This window comes from Schistocerca serialis, chromosome 10 (assembly GCF_023864345.2).
Source record: "Schistocerca serialis cubense isolate TAMUIC-IGC-003099 chromosome 10, iqSchSeri2.2, whole genome shotgun sequence".
In the NCBI taxonomy this organism is placed as follows: domain Eukaryota; kingdom Metazoa; phylum Arthropoda; class Insecta; order Orthoptera; family Acrididae; genus Schistocerca; species Schistocerca serialis.
Window position 1 is genome coordinate 72,341,407 of NC_064647.1, and position 26,322 is coordinate 72,367,728.

The 26,322-nt window shown below is 44.2% G+C and overlaps 1 protein-coding gene across 1 annotated transcript in view; it reads right to left on the reverse strand.

Moving 5' to 3' along the window:
- LOC126424779 (uncharacterized) overlaps positions 1 to 24,049 on the reverse strand; it is a 111,502-nt gene extending 87,453 nt beyond the window's left edge. Inside the window, exon 1 of the mRNA XM_050087543.1 lies at positions 23,982 to 24,049. The gene's annotated coding sequence lies outside the window, so the exon portion shown is untranslated. The remainder of the gene's footprint in view (positions 1 to 23,981) is intronic.
- Positions 24,050 to 26,322: the final 2,273 nt, after the last annotated feature.

Sequence of the window (26,322 nt, forward strand, 5' to 3'; positions counted from 1 at the left end):
CCATCGCTAACTGACGGAAGTGTATGTTGAATCGTGCACTGATGTCAAAAATGTTCGTAAGTGGTGTAGAGAGTTTGCAGTCTGCCGGTAAAGTCATGACAACCGTTTTTTGGGATCGGAAAGGGGTATTGTTGGTCGACTTTATGTCTACTGGCCCCAAAATTAACGCTGACAGGTACTGTGAGACTCTGAAGAAATTCAAACAGGCAATTCAGAACCGGAGAAGAGGAATGTTGAGCAAGGGCGCACATATATTTGCCATGACAACGCTCGCCCATACATCGCTCGGCAAACCTTTGCTCTCCTGCAACAATTCCATTGGAACATAATCACCCACCCACCCTATAGTCCTGACTTGGCGCCCAGTGACTATCACCTGTTAAAAGAACATTTGGCCGGAAAGCGATTCAGCTCCGACGACGAGATGAAAGAAGAGGTTCATAACATCATGGCGGCGAGCTGGTATGACATGTGCATACAAAAACTGCCACAGCGTCTACAAAAATACATCGACAGAAATGGTAATTATGTCGAAAACTAGCTAAATGTTCAAGCTGCAAACTGATGTAAACCATTGCAGAAATAAACAGGTCTATGTACTTATAAAAATTAGGTGACCTTACTTTTGTAATTACCCTCGTATTTTCTCTGGCACACACGTTCTGTAGACACGATTTTATCCTGAACTCCAAAACAGTTACCAAAACTACTTTAAGCAACACAAAATTTTCCCAGTTTGTCGGTGGAGGACCACAACTTTCCTTTTGTTAAACGATATTTCATTCCCCCAAACCCCTCCCCCCGTAACCCCCTCTTGGCCGACTTCTAGAATCGTCCGTGATTGGCTCACTACTAGGATACAGAAGCAAGCGAAACATAGTGCACTCCACAAACAAGAGTTACGAAAAGCTTTAATCGGCTCACAACACAGCCAACTGACGTAAAGATTCACGGTCCCTTGCAGATAGGTAGTGGAATGAATTCAAACATTAAATCGGAAGATGACTAAAACGCAGAGAGCAAAAACTTCCGCCACATTTTAAACAGTGAGTGAAAGCGGTTTGGAAACATTTAATGGTATTACAGCACGAATAAACTGACCTACAGTCATGTGATTCAGTGCCGAGGAAAGTGGCACGAATTCTCTCAATTAAATCGGACATTTATAGGACTGCCACATTCAAAACTCCTATAGCTCATGAAGGAAACGATCAGCCTCATTAAAAGATTTACATAGCACTCAGAAATATAATACACATAGGAGACATACCCGCTTCTCCCTCCAGACCAATGTACATAATTACCTCTGTGTCCAACCGATGTGTCGCCAAAATACGCGTGGGAGGAAGAGGACTGTTTGAGAAAACAAGTAGGAGAAAGAGTAGTGTTATGTGTTCACAAGAAAAATTATAACATGGGAAGACAAATTGGGAAATTGAGTTGAAGGAAATTTGAGATCCCATTGCACCAGTCATTGAACACCCAATGTTGGGATAACAATGAGGACCGTACAGTGTGTGCGATTTAAAAAGGTACGTGGCTGATTCGCGCCACGGTGGAGAGCAGTTGTACACAGCACTACGAACTGAAAGTAGTGCTAGCCCGCAACAGCAAAAAAGGAGTCGAGAAGTAAATTTTGAGTCTCAGGAACGAGAAGTTTGGTTGGGATTAGGGTAGTTGTGCAATGAATATAGAACAATGTTAGGGATTCTTATGGACAGTATGACCGGTCGAAAGGAAATTGTAGCCTATTACTGAAAGTGTCGTCACAGTAGTCTGTTTCGTCTCAATATATTGTCGCAGTGGCTGTATTGTAAAGAATATGTATAAAATGTGTGTTTGATGTTATTATTATATGTTACTTTTACGCATCCTTTCGAACCATATGTTATACTGTACCAGTGCTGATGCGAGGCTGAATTCAAACGTGAGCTTCAAAGAAACCTTTTACAGTGTGCAGGCAGCATGAACGGTTCGAGTGTCAAATATTACTTTGATGGCATTCGGACATGCGAAGAGGAGTCGAAGGCCATCTAAAAATTGAATTAATTGTTAAAAGTAATGGTATCGCTCTACACTTGTCTAGTAAATGGTTGCTAAATGGTTTTACAAAGGGTTACATTAGCAGTGGTTAAAATAATTTTGGAGAAGACTCAACTCAGAAGAACTGAACTGGTTATTCTCAGTACCAGGTGACATGTGTATAGTTATTACTAGCTCTGTTGGCACTAATCTCAGCAAAACAGTAGCACTTGCTGAGTGGAGTTTGTTGTATTGGCTGCTGTGGGAATCTGCAAGGAAGGAGAGACGTTGCAATAGCCGGACAGGAATCCAATCATCTGTACAAAACACTCTGCAAGAATAACAGACACTTTATTTCTATAAATAAATGAAAAACAGCTTGCTCCATTACACACTATTACTACTCGCAGAACGCAGGTTACGTATCGTGTTCCTATTACTAACAAGGGAACCTCCTCATCGCACCCCCCTCAGATTTAGTTATAAGTTGGTACAGTGGATAGACCTTGAAAAACTGAACACAGATCAATCGAGAAAACAGGAAGAAGTTGTGTGGAACTATGAAAAAGTAAGCAAAATATACAAACTGAGTAGTCCATGCCCAAGATGGGCATCAGCAAGGATAATCTGAACTGAGGAGCGCCGTGTTCCCGTGGTTAGCGTGAGCAGCTGCGGAACGAGAGGTCCTTGGTTCAAGTCTCCCCTCAAGTGAAAAATTTTTCTTTATTTTCGCAAAGTTACGATCTGTTCATTCGTTCATTGACGTCTCTGTTCACTGTACTAAGTTTAGTGACTGTGTTTTGCGACCGCATCGCAAAACCTTGCGACTAGTAGACGAAAGGACGTGCCTCTCCAATGGGAACCGAAAACATTTGATCGCAAGGTCATAGGTCAACCGATTCCTCCCACAGGAAAACACGTCTGATATTCTGATATATTCTATACGACACTGGTGAGGGCATGTGCGTCACATGACAGGAATATGTTGTCGGCCCACCTAACTTGTACACTTGGCGAATGGGTAAAAAGATTCTTCTACATTGCCCGATTTAGGTTTTCTTGTGGATGTGATAATCACTCCCAAAAAAGTGATGAAACCATAAGAGTTTGTCACATAAACTGCAACAAATGAATGCAACAGCTCCACAGTCGCACACTTGTTCCTGTGCTCTGTCAAAACATATGTTTTTAACGTTTTCAAATTTTTCCGTGTGTAGACCGTCAGATTCTGCATATGTCCAAGCAAATCTGAACATGTCCTGGAATTTTGGAGAGCGAACTTGATTATGTGTGAGTGCCTGAACTTTGATAATTGTCTGAAAATAAAAAATAAAAATTTACGCTCGAAGGAAGACTTGAACCAAGGACCTCCCGTACCGCAGTTGCTCACGCTAACCACGGGACCACGGCGCTGCCGAGCTTAGATCATCCTTGTTGTTGCCTATCTTCGCATGGACTACTCATTTTTGTATATTTTGCTTATTTTTTCATAGTTCCACACAACTTCTTCCTGTTTTCTCGATTGATCTGTGTTCAGTTTTTCAAGGCCTATCCACTGTGCCAACTTATAACTAAATCTGAGGGGGGTGCGATGGAGAGGTTCCCTTGTAAGTACTGATGCTATCGAAGTCTGCGACAGAACTGGGCCGACCACCGATGGGAAGCTAATTAAATCAGGGCTGACAGGGGGCGCTGAACTCTGTCTTCCTAGAGATATGGTGCTGCTCGCTCTTAGTGGTACTGGCTAAAAAAAATGGCTCTGAGCACTATGAGACTTAACAGCTGAGGTCATTAGTTCCCTAGAACTTAGAACTACTTAAACCTAACTAACCTAAAGACATCACACACATCCGTGTCCGAGGCAGGATTCGAACCTGCGACCGTAGCGGCCGTGCGGTTCCAGACTGTAGCGCCTAGAACCGCTCAGCCACCCCGGCCGGCTTTGTGGTACCGATTAACTCTATATAGTTGGAGGACTGATGCTGTTTCCCCTAGTGAATTCTTAGTAAACGGTTAAAGAGTTGAACGTTTAACGTAAGGAAAGATATCTGGCTATTTGATAGTGAGGAGTGGGTTAAATATTTATTCGAAGCGAGTGTTATGTCGTGTAGACAGTACGGAGACCAGATTGTAGTCAATAAGTCGTGATTGTAAACGGATCTGATCTCACTGGTTCTCTAAAATCGAATTAGTCTCCCAGTCCGCAAATTCATTTATGACTGAGTGTTGCTATAATCATTTGGGATAGGAATTTGGTTCACATTGATAGAATCGAGTGATCGACGTGGAGAGTTATAGAATTATGCACTCGTCGAGAGAATAGTGTGTTGCGTCATTGTTGTAAAAAAGCTGACTGGTTTTTGCTTTGCGGAATAGAAACCTATCTAGCGACGATTGGTATTTTGTTGGCACTAACGAATTTTGGGACATGATGATTGGTCGTACAATATTAAAATCGTTGACTTATCGACAAGATCTTACTTTAAAAGTCGATTAATAATCAGCTGGAATCTTTTACTTATCACCTTCAAGGCTTTTTCTGTGTGACAGGTGGCCTTTAAAGTAGGAAAAGATAGGTAGTTATTAGCCAACACTGGAAGAGATTTAATTTTGTTCTTATTATTAAGTGTATGGGACAAAATGGTTGTGGCAAGCATTATTTTTTTATTTCCAGTGTCGAATAGCATTCTTTCGGGTTAGCATTACTTTCAATCGTTCATTACCGTACACAGAATTCAAATAAAGCAAAGGTGTGTTAAAATGAAATAAAATACCGACTCTTAATTTCAAAGAAAACTGATGATGATGTTTTGTTTGTGGAGCGCACAACTGCGCGGTCATCAGCGCGCGTACGAAGTCCCAAGTTTTTCACAGTCCTATGTAGCCATTGTCACGAATGATGACGAAGACAACACAAACACCTAGTCCCCGGGTAGAGAAAATCCCCAAGCTGACCGGGAATCGAACCCGAGATCCAGAGGCAGCAACGCTAGCCCCTAGACCACGAGCTGCGGATAAAGAGAAATGAAAATATCCCCACTACAAGAAGTACACTAAAAGACCTTTTTTCTTCCTGATGAAATAAAGGGAATTATACAAAATAAAATAAGATTCATTACAAGGAATAGTATTGGACATTACCGGACAGATATTTTCTTCGATGCTAATACTTGAGTTTGCAAAGTTCAAAGATTTAGCACTTTAACATCATGTTTGAGATACTGTCTGAAAATAATTACTACTGAAGTCCAGAAACTTTCAAAACAGTTCGTTTAGTTTAAAGGCAGGAGATGTGAAGACTATAATTCTGGATTATTTATTTGAAGTCTAAATAGATATGTAGCAAGGACATTAATTTTTTTACGTGAAAAAACAAAACCAATCTGCGGCGATGGAATATTATATCGCAGACTGAACAACCAGTTACATCTCTGGATACTAATTTGACGCCAGATATAATATATTAAATTTAGGCTTCCTTAACAAACCAGTATCGTTAAGTAACAAGTTATCAGTTAAGTCGTTTTACGTCATTTTAAGTCAGAAAACGATGATACAAATTGATCAACGGCGCACGTAGACGCATTTTGTCATCTTAATTATTTTTGAAGGTTTATTTATCAAAAGAATGAGTATGATAAGGAAATTCGTTGAAATTCATTACATTTGCTAGATAACTGCAGATACCTACTGTGAGGTTTTCGTTGTGATAATAACGACAGTGTGGTGCACGCAACCTTGTTCATTATGTGCCGAGAATTCATTTTTATTAGTGATCATCATAAAGGTATATTACGTGCGTAAAATCACAAAAAGTAAGTAGCGTATACATCGACGTGCACGCTTTAACCGTAATATTAGGATCGATTCCAAACTTACGATTTTATGCCTACAAAGAAACTGTGCAAGAACTAATCATAGCGTGTAGGCTTTCACGGCCGGCGTCTTTAGTAATTAAAACTTCCGGGCTAAAAGGCCGTGGTCCAATAGTAGAAATACTTCTCCCTGACGTTTAGTTGCCAGCTGCGGGCAACATCATCTGAGATGAATCTACAACTTGTAGAGTTGTAGACTCACCTCAGATGATGATGTCCGCAGCTGGCAACGAAACGTCGAAGTATTTCTACTATTGGACCACGGCCTTTTAGCCCGGAAGTTTTAATTACAGTGCAAGAACTGTTAATCTTAGTACTGTCGATCCAGATGCGTGCGCATATATGATTGCAAGAGTTTAATAACTTAATAAGTAAAATCATCTTATTCTGTGACGCAGTAACCTTAGACGAATAGTCAGGACATTTCCACACAGTAACAATTTCGTTGTGTGTAGGAATTAGTAGCACATTGGGTCACACGGTAGGTGGTGACTTATAGACTGCTTCTTAAATTATAAGTGGTATTTATTGTACGAAGCGTACACTGGTATAAATTTTGTATAATTTACTACTGCTTAAAGTAAACTGCTTCCCGAATTCCATTCCAGGTAAAACAATACAAGAAGTGGTTACCGACTAAGATCTGCTCCTAGCTACTGCACAAGGTGTTGGACCGCTGACAGTATTTCTTTACTTGCAGTAGCCCACAAGGAGTAACGTTGCCTGTCAAAATTGTCGCTTCTGCGTATTAACAAATGAAGTAGCGACAGTTTACCACACAAATTTTACTACGCAACTGTTGTTCCGTCACATTGGATCTACGACTGTATTTGAACATGACTCGGAATTTTTCGAGCCGTTTAGGCAACAGTCCAGGAAATCTCAGATTATGTTCGATCTTTTCATAATGCACTGTGGATTTTAGTTACAAAAATAACTGTGAAACACTGACTGAAATATCTTCCAAGGTGCAGCTCACGCGTAACAACAGCAACTAACAAATAAAAAACTTCAATCATGATCTGTCCAATTCTCGAGCTTTCGCTCGTCCTGCCATCTAGTGAGATGTAATGTACTATCTCCAAGACAGGTCTTGCGGCTGTGATTCATTCTCACGATACAAATTACTGTTACTTTGTTACGATACATTTCGGTTGTTCGGCATTTAATTCTTGATTAACAGTCTCCATTGTTTCATCTGAATGTTGCAGTCTTGTGTTCAAACTGATTAAAAGCTGGTAAAGTTTTTGTCTGTTATTCTATTATGTGACCAGGGATTTAACTGATCACTTACAACCTATCATTACTGCCTCTCATAGACAAATAAAATATTTTAGTGAGCTCAGCCAAGTAATACTTTCTAGAGGACAATAGTTTCTTCTTTGTTACCTTTACTTAAAAATCAACATAAATGTTTATCTATCCTTACAGATCGGTAGTGTATGAGAACTCGTGTTGTAAATTTCTTCAAACACAACAGGAGTTTCTGCAGTGGAAGGATTTATAGCTATTTACTCCAGTGTTTCAAGAAATTGCCAAATTTTAAGCAGAGCCATAGCTTTTTGTTGTGGCTAGTACGTGCTTGCCTCTCTCTTGCATTCACTCTGCGCTAGTCAAATGTCACTGGATTGTTCGAACTAGCTCGATACTGCATCAAACGCTGAGGCGTCTCAAGAAATCTCGAGCCCGTTCGAATGCCAGTATCGTTTGTCCAGCCCTAAGTGCAACAGTATGTTACTTAAAGGAAATGCAGTAAGTAGTGACCACTAAATTATGACCACGAAGTAGTTATGAGGAGAGCACGTGGCTAAGAGGAAGCAATGTCGCGACCAGTGGTCAAGGGATATTTAAACAATTATGAAGTAGCCACAGCATTAGATCCAGGGAACGGTTATTGTTTAATTCAAGAAGAGTTATGGGTAAATGCATGTAAAGTGTAGAGGCTAGAGTACTTTGTAACTTCTGTGTGTATTTACAACAATATCTGGAACAAATGCCTGTTAAGTACAGGAAGAGGTTCCAGTAAATTTGTGGACTGAGGATATGCAATATACACAGTCATTACTGTCGACAGTAAACTTGAATGCAGGTGCTTTTGCTTGGTCTAGAGTGGTTTGCAGGGAAATAAGTTGTAACGATGATGAACTTAAGTTTTTCTCTTTGTTTTTCAATCTTGGCAGTAAAGAGAGAAGTGAAGGCAAAAATAAAACAATGATATATCGCTGATGAGGTACTACTATGTTTGGGTGATAATAATGATAATGAGTGTATGGCGTTGGTGGTCGGGAGACCCCTCGCGGGGTGAACCGGGCCGCCGCTCCACAAGTTCTTTAACGCCACTACGGCGACTTTCGAGTGAATGAGGATAAAATAATGATGAAAGATACACAAAACCCACTCAACTCGAGGCAGAAAAACTCCCTGCCCCTGCCGGGTATTGAACCTTTTTTTTTTTTGTAACCATATATATTTATTTAAATATATTAACAACGATACATTTAAAAAAAGACATTTTATTCCATTAATCTATTATATTCCTAGTGATGGTTAATATTACTGCCATTTTATATGTTTTCGTTTTTATATTTTCCTTTTTCGTTTTTCCCTTATTGTTTGTTCTTTAAACCCTTTTACATGGCCATTTGTTGTCTTTTTCTTTTTTTTTTTTTTTTGAGGGGGGTAGACATTACAGGACAGGCATAACAGTTTATATTTGGCATCGATGCATTGATTTTGAGTTTATGTTTCTGTATGTGATGCACTTGTGATGCTACAGGCACATTGTGTATTATGGTTTGATCTCTTCCTCTAGTTACACTGTTATGTGGGACAGTATGAGGCAAACGTCACCATTATAGGTGGAGCAGAAGTGGAAGAAACGTTTTTTTTTACATAACTACAGAATATACCTAAACTGAAGAAGAGAGAAAATTTTGTCATATTACATAAGAGAAGCAGAAAGGATAGTGTGAGTAATCAATAGCATTTTATAGGCACAAAGTAAAGGAAATCATTTAAAAAAAAATTCTAATACTGTACTACTGTGCATACTTTTAACAGTGTTTTGGCTGCGAGTATGACAGATGTTTGGTGAGGAGCACTTTGTGTCACTGATTTCACTAAGAAGAAACACTTTATGCTTCTATACTACACTGTTTGATGCGAGAAGAGAAAGCACTTCATCTTTTGTGTTGCACTTGTTCACTACCACTGCACACGTTCTTCTTGTGGTGGGTGTGGTGAGTTGGCTGGTGGCGGTGCTGAGGGTCACAGGCTGGGGAGGACTCTGGCGATTGCTGTCTGCAGTGGAAACTGCAGGAAGTTTTTGAAGTTCTCGTGGTATCGCCTGTGCTGCTGGGCTGTCTTGTTCTCCTCCCAGAGGTCCATCAGGAAGGCCAGCTGGTCGGTCTGCCTCCGCGCTACGATGGCGTGAGCCGTCATGGCGAGGATCCAGAGTCGCCAGTCGCTTGGGCCGTGGAAATGGGTTGCTTCCACTGTGATGCTTCCCGGCGCCGTTCTGTTGATGTGGGCCACCATCTGCTGGCACGCTTCCCAGATGTTGATGGCATTCCCGCACGTGAATCGGTACTCGAGGGTGTCGGTCATGCCACATACGTCACACTTGTCACTTGCGACGAGTTTTTTCTCCGCCAGTCTTTGGTTGGTTGGTACCGTTCTGTTAATTATTTTGTACCGTGTCTCCTTCGCATGTTTAGGCAACACGTTTTCCGAGACGTTCCCCCATATTTGTTTCCAATTGTATTGCGGGAGTTTTTGTTCAATTTTGTTTTTGCCGGCTTCCCTCTGAGGGCCCAGTATATTCTCTTGGCTGTTCTGTGGCTGGGGTTCGCCACGGTGTCCAGAACGTAACTTTTGTTGGCGTAGTGCAGCCTGACGTGTTGCATTCTGAAGGGAATGTGTCTCGTGTCGGCCGGCGCTTCTTGTGATAAGGGCTTGTATCTTCCAATTATCTTGGCTGTGACGCTGTCAGGGTTTTTGTCCTGGATGGCGAGCGTTCGTTTCAGTAGAAGGGCTGCACATCTGGTCTTTATATCAACTACTCCCCCTTCTTTCGTTGGCAGCGAGCACGTTGCTTGCGCCACTTTGAATATATTTCGACGCCACAACAGGTAGTACACTGCGCTCGTTAGTGCTCGCACAATTTCTGTCGGGATGCTTAAGATTGGCGCCAGGTACCAAGCTTTCCACAGGATCATCGTGTTTATCAGTTCTGTTTTCTGGTGGATTGTTAGCTTCCGGTTCGCGTGCTGTCTGGAGAGACCTCTTATGGTGTGTAGGACGTCCCTCCAGTTGTATGCGGCCATTCTAAGTGGACAAGAGTGTATATATATTCCAAGAACTTTATGGCTTTCTGCTATTTTATACCACTGGCTGTCTGGTTTGAGTCGTTGATTCCCTATCGGCAGTAGCACTGTTTTGCTGGGGTTGGTTTGGGCGCCTGACGCTTTTTGGAATGTATTCATGATGGTTTCTACTCTCCCAATATCTTCCTGGTCTTCAATAAAGATGCCTAGGTCGTCAGCGTAGGCTATACATGCTACTGCTTTGCCTCCTACGGAGAAGTCTCTGATGTCGTTTGTGAGTTTCCGCAGCAGCGGGTCCAGTGCTATAGCGAATAGAGCCATTGACAATGGACAGCCTTGTCTCACGGATCTGTCCAGTTTTATCAGTTTTGTTTCCCAACTATTGATTATTACTGTCGATCTCACAGTACTTAGTATCTTCTGGATGATTGCGATGAATTTTTGCCCAAACCCGAGTCTGCACAGTGTCTCTACGAGATATTTGTGGTCGATCCTGTCGAAGGCTTTGTTGAAGTCCACCGAAATTATGGCACCTGCGCTTCTGGTGGTGGCTGCCTGTGCTATTATGTCCCTGTAGGTACATGTGGTGTGCGCGGGAAGCGTGAACGCTGCCGCAAGACCACGAGCCTCTAATGTACTGCAATATGTTTTAATATAATAAGAAAAGTGCTCTGTGTGGATGGAGAGACTTTGTTGTCTGTGCAAGACGTTGTGGGGCGGTGGGTGGAAAATTTCTATATATTGTTGTTGCCATTCTCAACACAGGCTCTCTAACTACAAAGTGGGCAACCAGAAAGTGATTAATAAAAACGTGATGCCTGTAAATAAAGTTCACTGTGCCCACACAATGGAAAGCATATGAATTCTATATATCGTGAGTAGGCTGCTTCCATATAACGTGACTGACGTTTACTAAAGAACAGTACAAGGGGATAACAAAGAAAAAAGCAGAATCAATTTTTGAAAGCTATATGTTGTGTACATAGTTCCGCGTAGTCAGCGCGTACACAACTTTCCCACTAGAGCGCGCCCCGCTAGGGCCGGTATTACACTTTTAAATTTCTTTGTCAAATATCTTTGTCCAAAATCTTTGTCAAAGATATTTGATAGTGTAATAGGAACTTTGTCAAATGTCGTCCAATATTTGATCAAATCTAGGGCCTCACTGTAGATTTGATCAAAGAAATCGCTTGTCTTCTGTTCACTGCAATGTGACATGTTACCACAGGGAGCGCTAGCATCGCTGCAGCGTTCTGTCGTCTGTAGTGTTTTTATAAACATTGCCGGTAAATACAATTGGTGTGTGCCGACAACTACAAAATTAATAGAGATGTATGAAGCTGATGAGGCGCTTTACAACATGAGGCACCATGAATACAAAAATAAAATAAGAAGATTGGAGACGAGACCTGACCTAACCTAACCTAACAACCCTCTCCTGTAGTAAGTCAAGGACTCGGAGTGTTACAGTGAGCCTGTCTTCTGAAGATGTAGCAGTTCTTAAGTGAATATTGTGCTTTGTGATATGAGGATACACTTCACTGAGCACATACAAGACTATATGCTCATCCATTCATAAGTAATTGATGTACCACTTGACATCTTCACTGTAAGCTCACGTAAGAAGTTTTGTTGAATGCTTTTATCGTGTCATTGTAAAACCCACGGCTTCACCCAGATTAGATTAGTTTTTCGTTCCATAGATCCGTGCTGACAAGATTCTCGTGGATGTGGAACATGTCAATTTTTTTAAGCTGAGGAGGAGACTAGTGTTTAACATCCCGTCGACAACAAGGTCATTAGAGACGGCGCGCAAGCTCGGGCGAGGGAAGGATGTGGAAGGAAATCGGCCGTGCCCTTTCAAAGGAACCATCCCGGCATTTGCCTGAAGCGATTTAGGGAAATTACGGAAAAACTAAATCAGGATGGCCGGAGACGAGATTGAACCATCATCCTCCCGAATACGAGTCCAGTGTTTTTAAGCTGAAATAACAATACTAATAGTATGAATAAATACAATACATCATTTGTTTCTATTAAAAATTTCGTCAGTGGAGTAGGAGTTGGCCACTAGTAAGTCTTTCGGGCTCCTTTTATACTGATCTTTATTTGTAACTAAATTTTTTATGTTTGATAGCAGATTATTGAAGATGAGTGTTCCTGAGTAGTGGACCTCTTTTTGAACTAAAGTAAGTGCTTAGATCATTTTTGTTCCTGGTATTGTATGTATGAACTGAGTTGTTTGTTGGAAAAAGAGATATATTATTTACGACAAATTTCATTAACGAGTAAATATACTGAGAGGCAGTAGTTAGTAGACCCAGTTCTTTGAAGAAGTTTCTACAGGACGTCCGTGAATTTACTCCACAAATAATACGTATTATACGCTTTTGGACTCTGAAAACTTTTGTTTGACTTGAAGATTTACCCCAAAATATTATACCATATGACAGTATGGAATGAAAGTATGCAAGCTCTTTCATTTTTATGTTGCCTATGTCTGCTAACACTCCAATTACAAACAGATTTGTTAACGCGTTTCTGCAGTTCTGCGATGTGCTCCTCCCAACAGAATTTATTATCAAGTTGTAATCCCAGGACTTTGAAGACTGTCAACCACGTATGTATGGTTCCATTTTTCCGCCCACTTCTTTTCCGAATGTGTACACAATGCAATTGGGGTATGTACAACTGCTGCAGTTAAGAACAAGTTGTTGTCAGCCATCTTGAACGTAGACGAAAAATTTGATGACAGTGTAATACCCCTTCTAGCGCTACGTCAAAGATCTTTGTCAAATATATTTGAAAGAATATTTGATCACATCTTTGATCAAATCTTTGACAAAGAAATTTGATAGTTTAATACCGGTCTAAGCACAACAGCGCAGGCGCAGCGCTCATCCGTCTCCGCACTATGAGATGGCGCTGTCTTAGAGACGGACCAAATTCTGCTTCCGCTGATCCGCGTATTAATATGTAACGAAGCCAATGAGATTTCTGCTGACGTAGAACCTTTTCTCCTCGTGGATCACACTCGCGCAGTGATACCTGAACACGCGACGTATTATAACGAGTGTACAGACCACCGATTAGTCAGTCTGCATTTATCTGCACCTGTTTGTACCAGTCTACATGAATCTGTACCAGTCTATAGTCAAGTTTCAGTCTGCGCCTAGTAAGATTATCATATTCCTGTACATAGCCATGAAGAGAAATGTATAGACACTTTGTCAAGTATCAGAGATATGTGAGAATAAGATTAACGTACCAAGACCAAAGGACTTCAGATTGTCAATTGTAAACAGCATCCAGAATCAAGTCACGTAATATCTATGATTTTTATTATTTTCATAAATGTGTGTGGAAATTAATCAAGTTCTGTTTAAAATTGGTCACCGTCAATCTGCTACTCTGCGTCCAAGTGGCATTTCTATCGTCTGACCTAACGGCAAAAGATAAACACGCTACGATAAGACCACGAGACATATTGCTGACACTCGCCTACTTCGTTAGAGCGACAAGTCAAATAATCTGATGGTGTGTGTACCGAAGGTCTTACAGTACCCACACCACACTATATATTTTCAAATTGTTTACAAAACAACCTTATCGCCTTCAAAATACAATCCATTACAACTAATACATTTCCCCCATGGGTGTTTCCACTGTTCGAAACATTTTTGTTGTCATTTTTAGAAATGGCTGAAAGGTCCTCCCTCGTTTTTTCTTGACTTCATCAGTGTTGTGTAATCGGTGCCCATTTTTATGCGCGGAAACAAAAAGAAGTCGCAGGGAGCCAGGTCAGGCGAGTACGATGCATCAGCGGAACCATACCACTTTCAGCCAAAACCTGAGAGTGATGGCTGTGTGAATAGGTGCGTTGTCGTGATGGAAGAACCAATTTCCTGTCTCTCTCACAAATCGGGTCTTTTTTTAAGAACACAGAGCTCCAAGATAACCCACTAATCTCTGACAGTTTATCAATTATCTGTCGACGATCTATGAGCACAAGCTCTCGAATTTTTTAATGTTTTGGTCGATTCGGGAGTTGATGGACGTCCAGAATGTGGTTTGCATCGATCGACAAGGCGCCATTTTTAGATCGAGCAAACCACTCGTAAACTTGAGTTTCTCCAGTAGAGTCATCTTGTTAAGTTGTTCTCAACATTAAAACAGTTTCAGCAGCATTTTTACCGAGTAGAAAACAAAATTTCACAGCTGCGCGTTGTTCACTTAAACTTGTCGTCATAAAAAAGCTAAACAAGAACAAAACAGTGTTAACAAAAACAGTCACTGCAGATAAACAGCACGAGCCCGGTGAACACAGGCGGAACTGAACTGGCATTGAGTTGCGCTACACACGCCTCGCAACACGACACATCGCACGCCGAGTCGCTGAGATGTGCAGCCGCGAGAAGGACGTACCTGCACTTGCTAGGGACGCGAAGGGTGTGTCAGATCGCCGTCTGACTGCGCTTGCGCCGTCGGCGGCCCCATCTGGCCACCCACTTAGACGACCGATGCTATGGTTATGGATTTGATGGACACCGCTCCGGAAACTTTGAAGACAGTGCTGTCTGCTCCGCTCCCCGATTCTGAAGATGAGAGCTCCACCGCCCCTCCACCACGCGGATGAAGTGGGAAAGAGAAGAGGAGGGCAACAGCCGCGACGTCCATTGTTCGCAGCTCGCCGACCGAGAAGAGGGCCAAGCAAGATTTTGCACCTGACGCCGATGGTTTTGTCCCGGCCCAGCGAACTGCAAGACACATGCAGTCCTCGACGACGCTTCCAACTGCCGTCGACAACTCATTCGACGCGCTCGCTGACGCACCAGACCAGCTACCGCGCGATCCTGCGCCAAAGAAAGACTCCCATCTTCTGCCGGTGGTCTTCCAGTTTCGGCCGCCCTATGGGGAACTGCAGAAGTTGTTGCGCAGCTGGACAACGGCCGTGTACACCGTGAAGCCTGCCGGGCGGGACTTGTACAGGGTCACACTGCGCACTGCTGATGATTATCGCCGGGTCACTCAGCAGGCGTCTGAGCATGGTATCCCATTCTATACCCACGCTTCTGCACCTGACAAGGTCTTGAAGATTGTAATCCGCGACCTCCCGTTCAATATGGAAGCCGAGCACCTGCATCGTGAACTCGCTGACCTGGGCTTCTACATACAGGCAGTCGTGAAGATGAAGTCGCCTAAATCACGCGATGATATGCCGCTCTTCCTGGTCGTCTGCTCCGACACCGTGGAGAACAGCAAACTCTACCAACTGACGCGGGTCGCCGACATTCTGGTTCAGACCGAAGATCTTCGCTCCCAGAGAGGCCCTGTGCAGTGCTTTCACTGCCAGGGGATGAATCACATCGCGCGCCACTGCTCTATGCCAGACAGATGTGTTAAGTGCGACGGCGCCCACACAGGACGTGCGTGTCCCCGTCCGCCCACCGAGAAGCCAACCTGTACACTCTGTGGCGGTGCTCATGTGGCCAGCTACTGTGGGTGTGAGGTGTGGAAGCATGCCATCGCTCACCAACGTGGCCAAACGCCAGCGCCGCGTCCAAAGAAGCCAGCAATGAGACGTCCTGGCGTCTCTTTTGCAGAGGCAACATCAGGGGCGCCCTCCGCCGTCCCGGCTGCGTTGGCTGCTCCTGCTCCTGCCGCATCCAGGGCCGTGCCAACACCTGCGGCTCCTGCGCCTCCACCACAGCTGCTAGTGGCGGACCCAGGTACTGCCTCTCCCGAGATGTTGGCCGGACCGCGCCCCGCCAACCGCCAGCACGGGGGTCGCCACCCCATGGATGCCCAGCGCTGAGCACCGTCCGTCGAGCAGCCCCAGGTGGACTCTCACAGCGAACCAGCCACGCCTTCCCCTTCCAGCGATGGGGCTGCGCCGTCTGCCTCCACCGCTGACCTGGCCAACCTCGTCGCACAGCTCACTGCCCTGTTGACCAGTGCTACAAAGTTGATTGAAGTCCTATCGCAGCAACTCACCGCTGCTGTGCCGATGGCCTCTCCGGCCCCGACCGCTGTCAACACTCAGCAGTTGCACCATGGGCAGTGTTAGAGGGCTAACATCGTCGCGTGGAATGCCAACGGCGTCCGCACTCAAGCTGGCGAACTTCGCCAATTTCTTCGAGATGAAGCCGTCGACACCTGCCTTATCAACGAAACCCACCTGAAGCCTGGGGTCGACGTCAGGGCGGCCAACTACTCCAGCTATCGCACCGATCGACTGACGGCGGGTGGTGGAACAGCCGTTTACGTCCGTAATGGCATTCGTCACCACGTGATACAACTTCTACCACTGGCAACGCTGGAGGCCACTGGTGTCGTCGTTCACACCTCTGCGGGCGCCATCACGTTCGTCGCTGCCTATCGACTGCCGTCTCGTCCACTGGACCCTGCTGACATCGATGCTCTGCTCTCCTTGAAGGGGCAGGTGTTCGTCACCGGGGACTTCAATAGTAAACATGTCTCCTGGAACTCCAGGATCACCAATGCCGCTGGCCACTGCCTGCTTCAGGTAGTGGAATGGCACCATGCGATTATGGTGGGGCCGTACGACCCGACAATCTTCCCTGACCATGGCCTCCCGGATATAATTGACATCGCGGTCATCAAGGGCATCCCTCATCAGATCACCACCACGACGAGGATGGCACTGTCTTCTGATCATCTCCCAGTGGTTTTTGATATCGACCTAGACGCCCTCCAACAGCCCAGGAGAGGCATCACCCTTGCTGGCATCGACTGGGACGGGTTTCAAGCAGCCGTGACGGACTCACTCGCCACCGCGCCATGCCCTGCGGAAGCTGGAGCGGACACAGCACTTCTGCACTTCGCGGCCACCACGATCGACGCTGCCACTATAGCAACGCCGCTCCAACCTTGCACTCCGCCTGACTACTCCTGACAGCTGCCGCCCCGACAGCTGCCGCCGGACATCCTTGCGGCCATCACTGAGAAGAACTGGGTATACCGGGAGTGGCAGAGGACAAGAACTGCCGCCACCAAGCGCCTCCTCAACAGGATGCGTCGGGACATCCGGGCTGCCATTGACAACCATCACAACCGCGACTGGAATAACAAGGTCGCCACCCTGTCTTGACGATGGCATGGCCTGGCAGACGACGAAGCGTTTCCTACGCCGCACGCAACGTATCCCTCCACTGCTGGTCCATGGTCAGGCTGTCTGCGAACCAGCTGCGAAAGCTGATGCCCTCGCGGACGTCTTTGAGGTTGCGTTTACGCTGATCGAAGACCCGACCAACGCTGTCCGCGATGACCTAGTTGCTGACTGGCTCCCACACTACCTGGAGACACGCGACGACGATGACATCATTGAAGAGACGACGGCGGAGGAGGTGTCGTCCAGCCTGTGTGCCCTGCACCCCAGGAAAGCTGCGGGCCCAGACGAAGTCTCCAACGCCCTACTCCAGAAGTTGCCGCCGGTGGCTGTCACTCATCTCGCCGACGTCTTTAATGTCATCCTCCGGTCCTGCAGTTTTCCTCAGTCCTGGAAGCATGCAGAGATCGTGGCGATTCCGAAGATGGGGAAGGATCTGCGTCAGACTGCGAACTACAGACCTATTAGTTTACTGCCGGCCGTCTCCAAGGTCTTTGAAAGGGTGTACATTAGGCGGCTGCATGGCCACGTTGACGAGGAAGGCCTCCTGCCAAAAGAGCATTTCGGCTTTCGCAGGGGCCACTCGTCAGTTCACCAACTCCTTCGGCTAGTGGAAGATGCGTACGTCGCCCTTGAGCAGCTCGAGTTCTTCGGCGCGGTGTTCCTGGACGTGTCGCATGCTTTTGACAGTGTGTGGTACCGTGGCCTCTTATTCAAACTTTTTGAACTTGGGGTCCCGACATCGCACGTCCGTCTCATCTGTTCCTATCTTGCTAATAGGACCTTCCATGTGCAGGCCGCGCATGGCTTGTCCTCCGTCCGCCGCATCAACGCCGGTGTGCCACAGGGCTCGGTCTTGGGGCCACTCCTGTACTCGCTGTACACTTCTGATGCGCCGAAGATCGACCGTGTGCGGCTCGCCCTGTACGCGGGTGACACGGCTCTCTATACGAGGAGCCTCAATGCCGCCATCATGCGCCGCAGTCTGCAGCTCGCCGTTGACACCCTGGCAGCCTGGGCCGTCAAGTGGCGTCTACAATTCAATGGGGTCAAGACGCAGTTCCTTCTCGTCACCAGGCGACTAGTTCCTGCAGGTCTGCAACCGCTCACCGTCGGTGGCAGCCCTGTCCCGTGGCGTCCAACGGCGCATTACCTCGGCGTCACCATCGACCGCCGACTCACGTGGGTTCCGCACATCTGCGAAGTGAAGACCAAAGTGCGGAACAGGCTCTGCATCCTGTACCCGGTGCTGAACCAAGACTCCCAACTACCACCGTGGCTGGGCATCACTGTACAAGGCGCTGCTCCGCCCTGTACTCCAATACGCCGCTGTCGTCTGGGGGAACACCGCCGACACGAACCTGAAGAAGCTGGAGACACTGCAGAAGCGCATCCTTCAGCTGGCCTTACACCTGCCTTACGATTTCCCCACCGCTTATCTTCACGACATTGCAGAAGTATCTCTGCTTTGTGACCTCTTCCAGGCGACCGCCCACACCTTTTACGAATGTGGAGGCCGGTCACACAACAATCAAATCCGGACGCTGGACCGCAAACTGCCACGCAGCATCACCACCCGCTGGCCACACCTGCTCGCTGCATAGCTAGCACTGCAGAACTGTGCTGAGGAGACACCCAAGAAGACAATCTACACGTGAAGACGCATTACATCAGCATGCATGGGAGGCAAAGCAATAACTGCTGCGAACTCCATCACACATCGGACGACAGATCCACGCAAGCCTCGCAACACGAATGTGTACTACACAAGCTCCGCCCACGGCAATGTTATTCCGGTTTTTTGGGTACCCCCTCGTTTAAGCATATATCGGCGGTGAGCGTATAAGGTGCTGAAAAGCTTGATTGGTGTAGTACATGAGAGAATCACGGGACCAGAGAAAGAAGTATGGGTGCCAGATTAAGTCAGTGTTCTAGGCTTCTAGGACAACTAAATGTAAATATCGTGTGACTAGGGCCTCCCGTCGGGTAGACCGTTCGCCAGGTGCAAGTCTTTCGATTTGACGCCACTTTGGCGACTTGGGCGTTGATGGGGACGAAATTAGGATAACACAAAACCCAGTCTCTGACGGGAGAAAATGTCCGACCCACCCGGCAATCGAACCCGGGCCCTTAGGACTGACATTCTGTTCCGCTGACCACTCATTTATCTAGGACAACTGAGATAGGAACAGCTCCTGCGGTGAGCCAAGACTATGTGATGTAGATGATAATGTTTACTGATGATGCAGTGGGAATTATTTGAGTACACATTGATGAGATGGGTAATTGAAGGGGAGGCAGAAGGCCATAAGAGTAAGTGAGTAACACGGAGGTTTATACAAATTACTTGGTATTAGTTGGCTGGTACCTGCATTTTATTATTGCGGGACCAGAGAAGCAACACATTTTTGTTTACCGTTCCATGCTTAATGCTCTTCTGGAGTTAGTTTCTGTCACACTCTTGCAGACATTATATCAAAAAAGGATAAAATATGCATTAGGTACTGGCCAGAGAGCTAATATTAATCAGAGAAGGATAGAATACTACCGCGGCAGTCCACAGTCTTTTTTTTTTTGTGGATGTCACCTGTTTTGACAGTATTAGCAGCCAAATAAAAGAATAAATCACCATTCTGCATGCACTGGAGGTGAAGAATCGATTTCATTGCCATAAATCACTGCACTGGCAAAGAGGGAAGGCGCACTATCAGCTTTTTATAACTTTTTTGTGTTGCTGACCAAAGTAAACACGAAAACGTACAAAAACACAGGTTTTTTGCTATTCGACTAGCACTTAAAAGTTACTCTGGCCTAGAGAGGAGTCAAATGTTAAATAGCACACTGTTATCAAATGTTATTTGTAACATTACATCTAGTAGTTTCGTTAAATAATGATGTATGCGTCCCCCCCCCCCCCCACTTTGGAGGGGGGATGGGGGACAGAGCGTAATAGAAGGGGGGCGCTGGCTTTCATTGAAATCTTTGGATTTCATATTACAACGGACATCCGCCGAACAAATATTGTTAGCGTCAGATTCTCCTTCCATGAACCAAGTTAGGAAGCTGCCGCATCGGTAAATAAATGTCGTGTGTCCAGGGCCTCCCGTCGGGTAGATCGTTCGCCAGGTGCAAGTCTCTCGATTTCACGTCACTTCGGCGACGTGCGCTTCGATGGGGATGAAATGATTAGGACAACACAACACTCAGTCCCAGAGCGAAGAAAAATCTCCGAGCCAGCCGGGAATCGAACCGCGGCCCTTGGGATTGACAGTCTGTCACTCTGACCACTCAGCTACCGGGGGCGGAGACAGCATCAGTAATTCGCTGATTTATGTTGCAACAACTGATCAGTAGTTCCTGTCAGCAGGAAACCTGAGAATCAAACCAAACACGCAGATGTGTAGTTGCTTACCAAGCATTTACCAATCACCAATGACAATAAACCACTGGACAATGTGACTGCCACTTCTTTACAGCGCTGACTTCAATAGCAGATTGTTAATCATAGTACTGTGACGGTCCACACGATTTCAGCCAAGCTTCCGAAACCAGTCGAAAGGTAGTACGTAGGCTAGAAGCTGAGTACTAGTGCATGTTCATTGGAAGCAGTCAATTGGATTTAAAATAAAGTAATCCAAGTTCCTCCATTGCCATGGATAAATGAAAGATTCGCAGTGGGGACAAGAGATCCCACGGTAGGGATTTACCGAGTGCCTTCTCCTTCGAAAGTATGCGATTCTAATAAGGAAAAAGATTCGAATTTAATCAAATTCACGAATCTTGTGTGTCTTTCCCTGTTCTTATCAGCGATGTTAGTTCTAAAGCAAAGTGCTAAACATCAAGTTGATAATCTGGCACTGCAGTTTAGCAGCACCAGTTTGAATAACGAGGAAGATTGTAATGTGTTTTTTATTTAGCCAACAATAGCTTGTAGAGGGTCTAACTAAGGAGACATCTGGAAAAAAAACATCCAAATCGTATGAGTGAAACCCTCGAATTTTTACAGCGTAATTAGCAATAACTAAAACGAAATTTCAGATTCCTCAAAAACCAAGTATTAGTTTCTACGATATCGTACTTAATTGCAATATGCAAATCAGCACCCATTGTTTGTAAGAAATTACTTCTTCCCACAGCCGTCGAAACACACGGAGAAAGTGTGGTGTCACCGCCAGACACCACACTTGCTAGGTGGTAGCCTTTAAATCGGCCGCGGTCCGTTAGTATACGTCGGACCCGCGTGTCGCCGCTATCGGTGATTGCAGACCGAGCGTCGCCACACGGCAGGTCTAGTCTATAGAGACTCCCTAGCACTCGCCCCAGTTGTACAGCCGACTTTGCTAGCGATGGTTCACTGCCTATATACGCTCTCATTTGCAGAGACGACAGTCTAGTATAGCCTTCAGCTACGTCATTTCCTACGACCTAGCAAGATGCCATATTCAGTTACTATAATTACTTCAAGAATGTATCCTGAACAGATAATATTGTGAACCATGTACCGTCAAGAGCGACGTTCATCATTAATGGATTAAAGTTAAGTATCAAACTAATTATGTCCGCTTTCTGAATTCTCATTCCTTGTCCTGTTCCAGACCTCACGCCAGTAGAGTTCTTCCCTCCTCACGCCAGCCTGCGTGAGCTAAACCGCGTGCATGTCGGCCTCCACTCGTAACACGGTGTTGGCTCTTCTGCTAACACAAAAGAAAGGTTTGGCGCGAGTCTGAAATCGATACCACTCTCAGATGATACCGTGATCGTCATATTAATGCTATAACGTGACATGAAAAAGTAATTCAAAATTCCCCCTGCGACTTCATGACAGTACTGATACCGGAAATCTTTCCCAGCTTCTTGTTTCAGTACGCTAGTGTTACGACCGCGAAATACTCGAGGACGGTCTATTTTGTAAATCTCTGAAAGGGGGGACCGCAGGCGAAGATAGTTTCTTTTCTGTAAATTACTTTTTGCTGACAACAATCTGTGATGGACAAATTGTGTTGTTACATCTAACGATGCGGTAGCAGCGTTTACTGGAACTGAAAAGGGGTTCAAGGAAGAGTACGCCCTTTCTGCTTCTGTAAAATTCACATATTTTACGGTACACAGGGATGCGTTGTCTTATAAAGTAGTACGAACGGAATTAATGAAGTGCTGAACGATGCAGCTCGAGCCTTAAACAGTAGGCCATTTTCCGTCTTTGTGAGGAGACCATGATCGCTTATATCGCACGCGGAAGTACGTCGGTTGTCTCGTGAATTACTCTTCGTCGCGTTGTGGATCTGAAGGATAATGTTCGTCTTTTCCTGTTGAACAGCTGAACCGACGTTTAAGAGAAACTGAATGATCTTAACATATCACTTCAAGATCAAAATACTAATATATTTCTAAACGATAAAGTGCTTGCGTTTAAGAGAAGACTTGGACTTTTGAAAACACAGATGGAGAATAGCAACTGCGAGATATTTTCTCTGAATTCGTCAAGAGGAAAGGGCTTCCATCTAGGCAAAATTAGTAGAATTGGCTTACTATCTCAAAAACCTTCGTCAACGATTCAAGGACAGATTTCCAGAACCTTCATTTGAGTACGACTTGATCCACAACCCGTCAGATCCTATCATACTACACCATTAACCACACTTAAAACAATAGAACATGAGGAGTTAACAGTACTCTGAAGTAATAAAAAATTTGGAAATAAATTTATAGCAAAGTTTCTTAAAAACTTCTAAATGCAGATTCGGAATGATGAAGGGCTGTGGACACGTTATTACCCTTCGCATTAACTTACATGTGTGAGTCAACATTTTTCGCAATGGTATTAAGACGAAATACAGGCCTCGAATGCGGCTGGAAAGGGATCTGCGAGTTCCTGTTTCAGAGATACGCCAAAACTGGTTCTGCTTTCTTCACAAATTCACGTATACACATCACAGTAAACGTGCAAATTAAAGAAACAGCCTGAATTTTCATCGAGTGCATTTTTGCTCTTATTTCCTTTTTGGATGATCAGTTTGAATACAAGAGAGTTTTAATTGGCATTTAAATGTTGACTGTTCTATCGTCATTTGTACGTCGTAATATTTCACATAATAAACCGTTTTAAACCAATTAGAAGCAATGTAGACGGAAAAAGCTAAAAAATGTGTAAAAAAAATTCAGTGAAATGAAGACTTTGTTCAGATCTAATAACACACACAGTCGTGGTTATTTATAAATTAGAAGTAACCGTTAAGTTTCATCTCCTTTGAATAACCCTAATGTGTGGTAATTAAAAAAAAATGTTTGATATGTTTGAAGGGCAGTCTCTAATTTTTATTATTATTGTTATTGTTGTAACTGTTAGTTGCAAAAATTAGAGCGCAGTAAGTGGACTATTTTTGTGCCAAGGACGAGAAGTGCTGAGGAGGATAGAAAAGTAGGAGGGGCAGGGCAAAATAATGTTCTGTTTCAGAAGGAAAGCACGACGGAAAAAGTTTGAGAACTCCTGGTTGAGCCGACTAGTCTCAGAATATTGGAATCTGTACTGCCCTTAGCGAGTAGTATACAGTTATATGCAGGTATAGTTACATGCAGGCATAGAAGCACGTAGAATGACTTGAAAAATCATAATCCACCCAGCGAACTTACGTTTGGAGATATCGGATCTTGCCGCGTGACACTAACTGCGAACTCACACAACGGCCGCCCCGCCCGAGTCTTCGTCATCGGCACTCCGCGCATGCGCGGTGCGGTTTTCCTCTTCGATTCTGATTCCTGCTACTGCGTGGCGCGAGGCAACAGCAGCGGCAAGTGTTTTTCCACGGTGACGCAGCGGCTCGCGGAATTGGCGTTCCCATCTGGAAGCGGCGGAAGATAGCGGTCCGCCGCTGAGGTACGCGCCGTGCATTTGATTAACTGTACCGTGAATCTACAAGAAGAAAGAAAATGTTGGGTCAAGACACAGCGATTCTTTACGACGTACTCTTTCACACATTTCATTATTCGTGTTTCCTTATTTCACCATAAACAGATTTGATGATTAACGTTCTTGGTTGTTCACTGTCTCATTTAGAAAACCGATCGCCCCAGAACAGAAACTTTTTTTTTTTCATACCAGCTTTTAGTATTGGAAATTGCAGTGCCTAGACGCAGTTTACTATAACGATAGCACGTTACCTGTTATGTGGTAGTCAGGTATTTATAACTGAAAATATCTGACAGTTGATCCTCGGTATTTTCTACGTTAAGATCATGTATTTCAACCACTCTGTGAGTGTTAGCTATTGAAACTGCCAATGAAGTAGTATTACAAAACTCAGCTCCATCTCTGAACTGCCAATAACATTATCATTACCGAGACAGACATAACGCTAACATTCACACTCTAGCGTTAAAAGGTTTTTTTGCTTTTCACATTTAACCAAATATAACATTGATGATGATAATTTATGGCAATGTTTGCCGACAAGGTAAAGAATGCCACCTTTAACACTAGACTGCGTACTCACGGCAGTTCTCCTTGGCCGTTTTTTGGTACGACTTGGAAAGAGAGAAAAATTAATGAATGATCGCTGATGCGTCGGTTCTCGATTGTGTTCAGGAGACGTACAGATTGACTGCGCGAAAATAGTTTCTCAAATGACCTCTTAACCCGGATTGCTTTCACGCAATCAGACTCTTCAATGAAATTACCTAAGGGACCTATTTGAATAATAAAAAAAATGCAAAACAGTGAAATTTTGTAAAAAAAGTTGTCAGATCGGAAATTGAACACATTAATGGTCTCCCAAATACAATCGAGACACCGCGATAAAGAGCGAACCTGTAACAAAGTTCATTTAAACATAAACATTATTTGTGGTTAATTTAAAGAAAAGAATAAGCATAGATTTTCTGTACAGTGAAGCATCAATATATTCTCAAAGAACAAAGGCGTTAAACTATAAACATTACCAATTTACAATGAATAAAAAACTTACACTTTTATGTTTTTCTCATACGTGGAACAGTCCAACAATCGCTGCTTTTGTATGTGTGATATTTTGTAAAAATTAAATGTCCTGGCGTGCGCGTAAGTATTTTTTATCGTCACAAGGTTTACAAAAGCGTTTTCTTTCTTGATGATAACGTGGTTTTTCACACTAAATGAAATATAACTTGTAGCGGTGCTACACAACACGTCTTAACAAGTCGGCAACCAAACATCAAAGGTAATGAAGTACATGTTAACATATCGGCGACCAGAAGTACAACTAACTATATAGACTCTAGAATTTTCCTAACAAATGATAAATTGTTCTTTCTTCTGTTTCGCAGCTTCTTGCTATCAAGCGCTGCGGCAATGATTTTAAATATCTGCGCCCAGCGAGTCAGTGTTTAAAAGTACCTTTTAAACGCTGGCCGTGCGTCTTGGTATAGGCGCATGTTATAAACAGATTTCGTTTCTTTACTCTCACGTTGTCATGGTTAGTATCATTAAAAACTACAGCTCGATGGCTGTCCTTTTCTCATATGCAAAATGTCTGAAATCCAATAATATCACATTGCTTTCCGCGTGAGGAGCGATGACTCCGTCAGGATCATCGCGACTCACGCGTAGTCGTGATATTATTGCTTTCGTGAAACAAGTTGGTATTACTTGCAAAAATTCTTTACAATAGATTTTACACACTACATCAGCAAAGTGGTTAACATACAGAGTATCAGGTAAGTATATTCGTACGACTGAAATTGATAGTAATTTTTCCATAGGGTAACTACATGACAATTGAACTGTGCCCTTTCTAATGTATTGTACAAGGATAACAAATGTTCATTTCTCGGTAAAAGATAATGAAATTAAAATAAAGATACTCATACATAGATACATTATACATGGCATAATAAATATTAAAAAATAACAAAGAAATAAATTGCTTGACTTCGCAGGAAGTCTGGGTGCTGTGTGCACTCGTGGAAAAAATGTGTTACAAAAAATTGACACTCTTGT